Here is a 12461-nt window from a genome sequence, read left to right on the forward strand (position 1 = left end):
CTCTCTGGACTCACTACACTGCATCCCCAGTGGTGCCAGTGCACTCTCTGGACTCACTGCACTGCATCTCCACTGGTGCCAGTGCACTCTCTGGACTCACTGCACTGCATCCCCAGTAGTGCCAGTGCACTTTCTGGACTCACTGCAGTGCATCCCCACTGGTGCCAGTGCACTCTCTGGACTCACTGCACTGCATCCCCACTGGTGCCAGTGCACTCTCTGGAGTCACTGCAGTGCATCCCCAGTGGTGCCAGTGCACTCTCTGGACTCACTGCACTGCATCCCCACTGGTGCCAGTGCACTCTCTGGAGTCACTGCACTGCATCCCCACTGCTGCCAGTGCACTCTCTGGAGTCACTGCACTGCATCCCCACTGGTAACAGTGCACTCTCTGGACTCACTGCACTGCATCCCCACTGCTGCCAGAGCACTCTCTGGACTCACTGCACTGCATCCCCACTGGTGCCAGTGCACTCTCTGGACTCATTGCACTGCATCCCCAGTGGTGCCAGTGCACTCTCTGGAGTCACTGCACTGCATCCCCATTGCTGCCAGTGCACTCTCTGGACTCACTGCACTGCATCCCCACTGGTGCCAGTGCACTCTCTGGACTCACTGCACTGCAACCCCACTGGTGCCAGTGCACTCTCTGGACTCACTGCACTGCATCCCCACTGGTGCCAGTGCACTCTCTGGACTCACTGCACTGCATCCCCACTGGTGCCAGTGCACTCTCTGGACTCACTGCACTGCAACCGCACTGTTGCCAGTGCACTCTCTGGACTCACTGCACTGCATGCCCACTGGTGCCAGTGCACTCTCTGGACTCACTGCACTGCATCCCCACTGGTGCCAGTGCACTCTCTGGACTCACTGCAGTGCATCCCCACTGGTGCCAGTGCACTCTCTGGACTCACTGCACTGCATCCCCACTGGTGCCAGTGCACTCTCTGGAGTCACTGCACTGCATCCCCAGTGGTGCCAGTGCACTCTCTGGACTCACTGCACTGCATCCCCACTGGTGCCAGTGCACTTTCTGGACTCACTGCACTGCAACCCCACTGGTGCCAGTGCACTCTCTGGACTCACTGCACTGCATCCCCACTGGTGCCAGTGCACTCTCTGGAGTCACTGCACTGCATCCCCACTGGTGCCACTATACTCTCTGGAGACACTGCACTGCATCCCCACTGGTGCCAGTGAACTGCCTGGACTCACTGCACTGCATCCCCACTGGTGCCAGTGAACTGCCTGGACTCACTGCACTGCATCCCCACTGGTGCCAGTGCACTCTCTGGATTCACTGCACTGCAACCCCACTGGTGCCAGTGAACTCTCTGGACTCACTACACTGCATCCCCACTGGTGCCAGTGCACTCTCTGGAGTCACTGCACTGCATCCCCAGTGGTGCCAGTGCACTATAAGGACTCACTGCACTGCATCCCCACTGGTGCCAGTGCACTCTCTGGACTCACTGCACTGCATCCCCAGTAGTGCCAGTGAACTCTCTGGACTCACTGCACTGCATCCCCACTGGTGCCAGTGCACTCTCTGGAGTCACTGCACTGCATCCCCACTGGTGCCAGTGAACTCTCTGGACTCACTGCACTGCATCCCCACTGCTACCAGTGCACTCCCTGGACTCACTGCCCTGCATTCCCACTGGTGCCAGTGCACTCTCTGGACTCACTGCACTGCATCCCCACTGCTGCCAGTGCACTCTCTGGAGTCACTGCACTGCATCCCCAGTGGTGCCAGTGCACTCTCTGGACTCACTGCACTGCATCCCCAGTGGTGCCAGTGCACTCTCTGGAGTCACTGCACTGCATCCCCACTGGTGCCAGTGCACTCTCTGGACTCACTGCACTGCATCCCCAGTGGTGCCAATGCACTCTCTGGACTCACTGCACTGCATCCCCAGTGGTGCCAGTGCACTCTCTGGAGTCACTGCACTGCATCCCCACTGGTGCCAGTGCACTCTCTAGAGTCACTGCACTCCAACGCCACTGGTACCAGTGCACTCTCTGGACTCACTGCACTGCATCCCCACTGGTGCCAGTGCACTGTCTGGAGTCACTGCACTGCATCCCCACTGGTGCCAGTGCACTCTCTGGACTCACTGCACTGCATCCCCACTGGTGCCAGTGCACTCTCTAGACTCACTGCACTGCATCCCCACTGCTGCCAGTGCACTCTCTGGAGTCACTGCACTGCATCCCCACTGGTGCCAGTGCACTCTCTGGACTCACTGCACTGCATCCCCAGTGGTGCCAGTGCACTCTCTGGAGTCACTGCACTGCATTCCCACTGGTGCCAATGCACTCTCTGGACTCACTGCACTGCATCCCCACTGGTGCCAGTGCACTCTCTGGAGACACTGCAGTGCATCCCCACTGGTTCCAGTGCACTCTCTCAACTCACTGCACTGCATTCCCACTGGTGCCAGTGCACTCTCTGGACTCACTGCTTTGCATCCCCACTGGTGCCATTGCACTCTCTGGACTGACTGCACTGCATCCCCACTGGTGCCAGTGCACTCTCTGGACTCACTGCACTGCAACCCCACTGGTGCCAGTGCACTCTCTGGACTCACTGCACTGCATCCCCACTGGTGCCAGTGCACTTTCTGGACTCACTGCAGTGCATCCCCACTGGTGCCAGTCCACTCTCTGGAGTCACTGCACTGCATCCCCACTGCTGCCAGTGCACTCTCTGGACTCACTGCACTGCATCCCCACTGCTGCCAGTGCACTCTCTGGACTCACTGCACTGCATCCCCAGTGGTGCCAGTGCACTCTCGGGACTCACTGCACTGCATCCCCAGTAGTGCCAGTGCACTCTCTGGACTCACTGCACCGCATCCCAAGTGGTGCCAGTGCACTCTCTGGACTCACTGCACTGCATCCCCACTGGTGCCAGTGCACTCTCTGGACTCACTGCACTGCATCCCCAGTGGTGCCAGTGCACTCTCTGGACTCACTGCACTGCATCCCCACTGGTGCAAGTGCACTCTCTGGAGTCACTGCACTGCATCCCCACTGGTGCCAGTGCACTCTTCGGACCCACTGCACTGCATCCCAACTGGTGCCAGTGCACTCTCTGGACTCACTGCACTGCATCCCCACTGGTGCCAGGGCACTCTCTGGGCTCACTGCACTGCAACCCCACTGCTGCCAGTGCACTCTCTGGAGTCACTGCACTGCATGCCCACTGGTCCCAGTGCACTCTCTGGACTCACTGCACTGCAACCCCACTGGTGCCAGTGCACTCTCTGGACTCACTGCACTGCATCCCCACTGGTGCCAGTGCACTCTCTGGGCTCACTGCACTGCATCCCCAGTGGTGCCAGTGCACTCTCGGGACTCACTGCACTGCATCCCCAGTAGTGCCAGTGCACTTTCTGGAGTCACTGCACCGCATCCCAAGTGGTGCCAGTGCACTCTCTGGACTCACTGCACTGCATCCCCACTGGTGCCAGTGCACTCTCCGGACTCACTGCACTGTATCCCCACTAGTGCCAGTGCACTCTCTGGAGTCACTGCACTGCATCCCCAGTGGTGCCAGTGCACTCTCTGGACTCACTGCACTGCATCCCCACTGGTGCCAGTGCACTCTCAGGACTCACTGCACTGCATCCCCACTGGTGCCAGTGCACTCTCTGGACTCACTGCACTGCATCCCCAGTGGTGCCAGTGCACTCTCGGGACTCACTTCACTGCATCCCCAGTGGTGCCAGTGCACTCTCTGGACTCACTACACTGCAACCCCACTGGTGCCAGTGAACTCTCTGGACTCACTACACTGCATCCCCACTGGTGCCAGTGCACTCTCTGGACTCACTGCACTGCATCCCCACTGGTGCCAGTGCACTCTCTGGACTCACTGCACTGCATCCCCACTGGTGCCAGTGCACTCTCTGGAGTCACTGCACTGCATCCGCAGTGGTGCCAGTGCACTCTCTGGACTCACTGCACTGCAACCCCACTGGTGCCAGTGCACTCTCTGGACTTACTGCACTGCATCCCCACTGGTGCCAGTGCACTCTCTGGGCTCACTGCACTGCATCCCCAGTGGTGCCAGTGCACTCTCGGGACTCACTGCACTGCATCCCCAGTGGTGCCAGTGCACTCTCTGGACTCACTACACTGCAACCCCACTGGTGCCAGTGAACTCTCTGGACTCACTACACTGCATCCCCACTGGTGCCAGTGCACTCTCTGGACTCACTGCACTGCATCCCCACTGGTGCCAGTGCACTCTCTGGAGTCACTGCACTGCATCCCCACTGGTGCCAGTGCACTCGCTGGAGTCACTGCACTGCATCCCCACTGGTGCCAATGCACTCTCTGGAGTCACTGCAGTGCATCCCCAGTGGTGCCCGTGCACTCTCTGCAGTCACTGCACTGCATCCCCACTGGTGCCAGTGAACTCTCTGGACTCACTGCACTGCATCCCCAGTGGTTCCAGTGCACTCTCTGGACTCACTGCACTGCATCCCCAGTGGTGCCAGTGCACTCTCTGGACTCACTGCACTGCATCCCCACTGCTGCCAGTGCACTCTCTGCACTCACTGCACTGCATCCCCACTGGTGACAGTGCACTCTCTAGAGTCACTGCACTGATCCGCAGTGGTGCCAGTGCACTCTCTACAGTCACTGCACTCCAACCCCACTGGTGCCAGTGCATTCTCTAGAGTCACTGCACTGATCCGCAGTGGTGCCAGTGCACTCTCTGAACTCACTGCACTGCATCCCCACTTGTACCAGTGCACTCTCTGGACTCACTGCACTGCATCCCCACTGGTGCCAATGCACTCTCTGGACTCACTGCAGTGCATCCCCACTGGTGCCAGTGCACTCTCTGGACTCACTGCACTGCATCCCCAGTGGTGCCAGTGAACTCTCTGGACTCACTGCACTGCATCCCCACTGGTGCCAGTGCACTCTCTGGACTCACTGCACTGCATCCCCAGTGGTGCCAGTGCACTCTCTGGACTCACTGCACTGCATCCCCACTGGTGCCAGTGCACTCTCTGGACTCACTGCACTGCATCCCCACTGGTGCCAGAGCACTCTCTGGAGTCACTGCACTGCATCCCCACTGGTGCCAGTGCACTCTCTGGACTCACTGCACTGCATCCCCACTGGTGCCAGTGCACTCTCTAGACTCACTGCACTGCATCCCCACTGGTGCCAGTGCACTCTCTGGAGTCACTGCACTGCATCCCCACTGGTGCCAGTGCACTCTCTGGACTCACTGCACTGCATCCCCACTGCTGCCAGTGCACTCTCTGGAGTCACTGCACGGCATCCCCACTGGTGGCAATGCACTCTCTGGACTCACTGCACTGCATCCCCACTGGTGCCAGTGCACTCTCTGGAGTCACTGCTTTGCATCCCCACTGGTGCCACTGCACTCTCTGGACTGACTGCACTGCATCCCCACTGGTGCCAGTGCACTCTCTGGACTCACTGCACTGCAACCCCACTGGTGCCAGTGCACTCTCTGGACTCACTGCACTGCATCCCCACTGGTGCCAGTGCACTCTCTGGACTCACTGCACTGCATCCCCACTGGTGCCAGTGCACTCTCTGGAGTCACTGCACTGCATCCCCAGTGGTGCCAGTGCACTATAAGGACTCACTGCACTGCATCCCCACTGGTGCCAGTGCACTCTCTGGACTCACTGCACTGCATCCCCAGTAGTGCCAGTGAACTCTCTGGACTCACTGCACTGCATCCCCACTGGTGCCAGTGCACTCTCTGGAGTCACTGCACTGCATCCCCACTGGTGCCAGTGAACTCTCTGGACTCACTGCACTGCATCCCCACTGCTACCAGTGCACTCCCTGGACTCACTGCCCTGCATTCCCACTGGTGCCAGTGCACTCTCTGGACTCACTGCACTGCATCCCCACTGCTGCCAGTGCACTCTCTGGAGTCACTGCACTGCATCCCCAGTGGTGCCAGTGCACTCTCTGGACTCACTGCACTGCATCCCCACTGGTGCCAGTGCACTCTCTGGAGTCACTGCATTGCATCCCCACTGGTGCCAGTGCACTCTCTGGACTCACTGCACTGCATCCCCAGTGGTGCCAATGCACTCTCTGGACTCACTGCACTGCATCCCCAGTGGTGCCAGTGCACTCTCTGGAGTCACTGCACTGCATCCCCACTGGTGCCAGTGCACTCTCTAGAGTCACTGCACTCCAACGCCACTGGTACCAGTGCACTCTCTGGACTCACTGCACTGCATCCCCACTGGTGCCAGTGCACTGTCTGGAGTCACTGCACTGCATCCCCACTGGTGCCAGTGCACTCTCTGGACTCACTGCACTGCATCCCCACTGGTGCCAGTGCACTCTCTAGACTCACTGCACTGCATCCCCACTGCTGCCAGTGCACTCTCTGGAGTCACTGCACTGCATCCCCACTGGTGCCAGTGCACTCTCTGGACTCACTGCACTGCATCCCCAGTGGTGCCAGTGCACTCTCTGGAGTCACTGCACTGCATTCCCACTGGTGCCAATGCACTCTCTGGACTCACTGCACTGCATCCCCACTGGTGCCAGTGCACTCTCTGGAGACACTGCAGTGCATCCCCACTGGTTCCAGTGCACTCTCTCAACTCACTGCACTGCATTCCCACTGGTGCCAGTGCACTCTCTGGACTCACTGCTTTGCATCCCCACTGGTGCCATTGCACTCTCTGGACTGACTGCACTGCATCCCCACTGGTGCCAGTGCACTCTCTGGACTCACTGCACTGCAACCCCACTGGTGCCAGTGCACTCTCTGGACTCACTGCACTGCATCCCCACTGGTGCCAGTGCACTTTCTGGACTCACTGCAGTGCATCCCCACTGGTGCCAGTCCACTCTCTGGAGTCACTGCACTGCATCCCCACTGCTGCCAGTGCACTCTCTGGACTCACTGCACTGCATCCCCACTGCTGCCAGTGCACTCTCTGGACTCACTGCACTGCATCCCCAGTGGTGCCAGTGCACTCTCGGGACTCACTGCACTGCATCCCCAGTAGTGCCAGTGCACTCTCTGGACTCACTGCACCGCATCCCAAGTGGTGCCAGTGCACTCTCTGGACTCACTGCACTGCATCCCCACTGGTGCCAGTGCACTCTCTGGACTCACTGCACTGCATCCCCAGTGGTGCCAGTGCACTCTCTGGACTCACTGCACTGCATCCCCACTGGTGCAAGTGCACTCTCTGGAGTCACTGCACTGCATCCCCACTGGTGCCAGTGCACTCTTCGGACCCACTGCACTGCATCCCAACTGGTGCCAGTGCACTCTCTGGACTCACTGCACTGCATCCCCACTGGTGCCAGGGCACTCTCTGGGCTCACTGCACTGCAACCCCACTGCTGCCAGTGCACTCTCTGGAGTCACTGCACTGCATGCCCACTGGTCCCAGTGCACTCTCTGGACTCACTGCACTGCAACCCCACTGGTGCCAGTGCACTCTCTGGACTCACTGCACTGCATCCCCACTGGTGCCAGTGCACTCTCTGGGCTCACTGCACTGCATCCCCAGTGGTGCCAGTGCACTCTCGGGACTCACTGCACTGCATCCCCAGTAGTGCCAGTGCACTTTCTGGAGTCACTGCACCGCATCCCAAGTGGTGCCAGTGCACTCTCTGGACTCACTGCACTGCATCCCCACTGGTGCCAGTGCACTCTCCGGACTCACTGCACTGTATCCCCACTAGTGCCAGTGCACTCTCTGGAGTCACTGCACTGCATCCCCAGTGGTGCCAGTGCACTCTCTGGACTCACTGCACTGCATCCCCACTGGTGCCAGTGCACTCTCAGGACTCACTGCACTGCATCCCCACTGGTGCCAGTGCACTCTCTGGACTCACTGCACTGCATCCCCAGTGGTGCCAGTGCACTCTCGGGACTCACTTCACTGCATCCCCAGTGGTGCCAGTGCACTCTCTGGACTCACTACACTGCAACCCCACTGGTGCCAGTGAACTCTCTGGACTCACTACACTGCATCCCCACTGGTGCCAGTGCACTCTCTGGACTCACTGCACTGCATCCCCACTGGTGCCAGTGCACTCTCTGGACTCACTGCACTGCATCCCCACTGGTGCCAGTGCACTCTCTGGAGTCACTGCACTGCATCCGCAGTGGTGCCAGTGCACTCTCTGGACTCACTGCACTGCAACCCCACTGGTGCCAGTGCACTCTCTGGACTTACTGCACTGCATCCCCACTGGTGCCAGTGCACTCTCTGGGCTCACTGCACTGCATCCCCAGTGGTGCCAGTGCACTCTCGGGACTCACTGCACTGCATCCCCAGTGGTGCCAGTGCACTCTCTGGACTCACTACACTGCAACCCCACTGGTGCCAGTGAACTCTCTGGACTCACTACACTGCATCCCCACTGGTGCCAGTGCACTCTCTGGACTCACTGCACTGCATCCCCACTGGTGCCAGTGCACTCTCTGGAGTCACTGCACTGCATCCCCACTGGTGCCAGTGCACTCTCTGGACTCACTGCACTGCATCCCCACTGGTGCCAGTGCACTCTCTGGAGTCACTGCACTGCATCCCCACTGGTGCCAATGCACTCTCTGGAGTCACTGCAGTGCATCCCCAGTGGTGCCCGTGCACTCTCTGCAGTCACTGCACTGCATCCCCACTGGTGCCAGTGAACTCTCTGGACTCACTGCACTGCATCCCCAGTGGTTCCAGTGCACTCTCTGGACTCACTGCACTGCATCCCCAGTGGTGCCAGTGCACTCTCTGGACTCACTGCACTGCATCCCCACTGCTGCCAGTGCACTCTCTGCACTCACTGCACTGCATCCCCACTGGTGACAGTGCACTCTCTAGAGTCACTGCACTGATCCGCAGTGGTGCCAGTGCACTCTCTACAGTCACTGCACTCCAACCCCACTGGTGCCAGTGCATTCTCTAGAGTCACTGCACTGATCCGCAGTGGTGCCAGTGCACTCTCTGAACTCACTGCACTGCATCCCCACTTGTACCAGTGCACTCTCTGGACTCACTGCACTGCATCCCCACTGGTGCCAATGCACTCTCTGGACTCACTGCAGTGCATCCCCACTGGTGCCAGTGCACTCTCTGGACTCACTGCACTGCATCCCCAGTGGTGCCAGTGAACTCTCTGGACTCACTGCACTGCATCCCCACTGGTGCCAGTGCACTCTCTGGACTCACTGCACTGCATCCCCAGTGGTGCCAGTGCACTCTCTGGACTCACTGCACTGCATCCCCACTGGTGCCAGTGCACTCTCTGGACTCACTGCACTGCATCCCCACTGGTGCCAGAGCACTCTCTGGAGTCACTGCACTGCATCCCCACTGGTGCCAGTGCACTCTCTGGACTCACTGCACTGCATCCCCACTGGTGCCAGTGCACTCTCTAGACTCACTGCACTGCATCCCCACTGGTGCCAGTGCACTCTCTGGAGTCACTGCACTGCATCCCCACTGGTGCCAGTGCACTCTCTGGACTCACTGCACTGCATCCCCACTGCTGCCAGTGCACTCTCTGGAGTCACTGCACGGCATCCCCACTGGTGGCAATGCACTCTCTGGACTCACTGCACTGCATCCCCACTGGTGCCAGTGCACTCTCTGGAGTCACTGCTTTGCATCCCCACTGGTGCCACTGCACTCTCTGGACTGACTGCACTGCATCCCCACTGGTGCCAGTGCACTCTCTGGACTCACTGCACTGCAACCCCACTGGTGCCAGTGCACTCTCTGGACTCACTGCACTGCATCCCCACTGGTGCCAGTGCACTCTCTGGACTCACTGCACTGCATCCCCACTGGTGCCAGTGCACTCTCTGGAGTCACTGCACTGCGTCCCCAGTGGTGCCAGTGCACTCTCTGGACTTACTGCACTGCATCCCCACTGCTGCCAGTGCACTCTCTGGACTCACTGCACTGTATTCCCACTGGTGCCAGTGCACTCTCTGGACTCACTGCACTGCAACCCCACTGGTGCCAGTGCACTCTCTGGACTCACTACACTGCATCCCCACTGCTGCCAGTGCACTCTCTGGACTCACTGCACTGCATTCCCACTGGTGCCAGTGCACTCTCTGGACTCACTGCACTGCAACCCCACTGGTGCCAGTGCACTCTCTGGACTCACTGCACTGCATCCCCAGGGGTGCCAGTGCACTCTCTGGACTCACTGCACTGCATCCCCACTGGTGCCAGTGCACTCTCTGGACTCACTGCACTGCATACGCAGTAGTGCCAGTGCACTTTATGGAGTCACTGCACTGCATCCCTAGTGGAGCCAGTGCACTCTCTGGACTCACTGCACTGCATCCCCACTGGTGCCAGTGCACTCTCTGGACTCACTGCACTGCATCCCCACTGGTGCCAGTGCAGTCTATGGAGTCACTGCACTGCATCCCCACTGGTGCCAGTGCACTGTCTGGACTCACTGCAGTGCATCCCCACTGGTGCCAGTGCACTCTCTGGAGTCACTGCACTGCATCCCCACTGGTGCCAGTGAACTCTCTGGACTCACTGCACTGCATCCCCACTGGTGCCAGTGCACTCTCTGGACTCACTGCACTGCATCCCCTGTAGTGCCAGTGCACTTTCTGGACTCACTGCACTGCATCCCTAGTGGTGCCAGTGCACTCTCTGGACTCACTGCACTGCATCCCCACTGGTGACAGTGCACTCTCTGGACTCACTGCACTGCATCCCCACTGGTGCCAGTGAACTCTCTGGACTCACTGCACTGCATCCCCACTGGTGACAGTGCACTCTCTGGACTCACTGCACGGCATCCCCAGTGGTGCCAGTGCACTGTCTGGACTCACTGCAGTGCATCCGCACTGGTGCCAGTGAACTCTCTGGAGTCACTGCACTGCATTCCCACTGGTGCCAGCGCACTCTCAGGACTCACTGCACTGCATCCCCACTGGTGCCAGTGCACTCTCTGGACTCACTGCAATGCATCCCCAGTGGTGCCAGTGCACTCTCTGGAGTCACTGCACTGCAACCCCACTGGTGCCAGTGCACTCTCTGGAGTCACTGCACTGCATCCCCAGTGATGCCAGTGCACTCTCTGGACTCACTGCACTGCATCCCCACTGGTGCCAGTGCACTCTCTGGAGACACTGCAGTGCATCCCCAGTGGTGCCAGTGCACTCTCTGGAGTCACTGCTTTGCATCCCCACTGGTGCCATTGCACTCTCTGGACTCACTGCACTGCATCCCCACTGGTGCCAGTGCACTCTCTGGACTCACTGCACTGCATCCCCACTGGTGCCAGTGCACTCTCTGGAGTCACTGCACTGCGTCCCCAGTGGTGCCAGTGCACTCTCTGGACTTACTGCACTGCATCCCCACTGCTGCCAGTGCACTCTCTGGACTCACTGCACTGTATTCCCACTGGTGCCAGTGCACTCTCTGGACTCACTGCACTGCAACCCCACTGGTGCCAGTGCACTCTCTGGACTCACTGCACTGCATCCCCACTGCTGCCAGTGCACTCTCTGGACTCACTGCACTGCATTCCCACTGGTGCCAGTGCACTCTCTGGACTCACTGCACTGCAACCCCACTGGTGCCAGTGCACTCTCTGGACTCACTGCACTGCATCCCCAGGGGTGCCAGTGCACTCTCTGGACTCACTGCACTGCATCCCCACTGGTGCCAGTGCACTCTCTGGACTCACTGCACTGCATACGCAGTAGTGCCAGTGCACTTTATGGAGTCACTGCACTGCATCCCTAGTGGAGCCAGTGCACTCTCTGGACTCACTGCACTGCATCCCCACTGGTGCCAGTGCACTCTCTGGACTCACTGCACTGCATCCCCACTGGTGCCAGTGCAGTCTATGGAGTCACTGCACTGCATCCCCAGTGGTGCCAGTGCACTGTCTGGACTCACTGCAGTGCATCCCCACTGGTGCCAGTGCACTCTCTGGAGTCACTGCACTGCATCCCCACTGGTGCCAGTGAACTCTCTGGACTCACTGCACTGCATCCCCACTGGTGCCAGTGCACTCTCTGGACTCACTGCACTGCATCCCCTGTAGTGCCAGTGCACTTTCTGGACTCACTGCACTGCATCCCTAGTGGTGCCAGTGCACTCTCTGGACTCACTGCACTGCATCCCCACTGGTGACAGTGCACTCTCTGGACTCACTGCACTGCATCCCCACTGGTGCCAGTGAACTCTCTGGACTCACTGCACTGCATCCCCACTGGTGACAGTGCACTCTCTGGACTCACTGCACGGCATCCCCAGTGGTGCCAGTGCACTGTCTGGACTCACTGCAGTGCATCCGCACTGGTGCCAGTGAACTCTCTGGAGTCACTGCACTGCATTCCCACTGGTGCCAGCGCACTCTCAGGACTCACTGCACTGCATCCCCACTGGTGCCAGTGCACTCTCTGGACTCACTGCAATGCATCCCCAGTGGTGCCA

This window comes from Anser brachyrhynchus, assembly GCF_964034855.1.
Source record: "Anser brachyrhynchus genome assembly, contig: SCAFFOLD_93, whole genome shotgun sequence".
Classification (NCBI taxonomy): Eukaryota; Metazoa; Chordata; class Aves; order Anseriformes; family Anatidae; genus Anser; species Anser brachyrhynchus.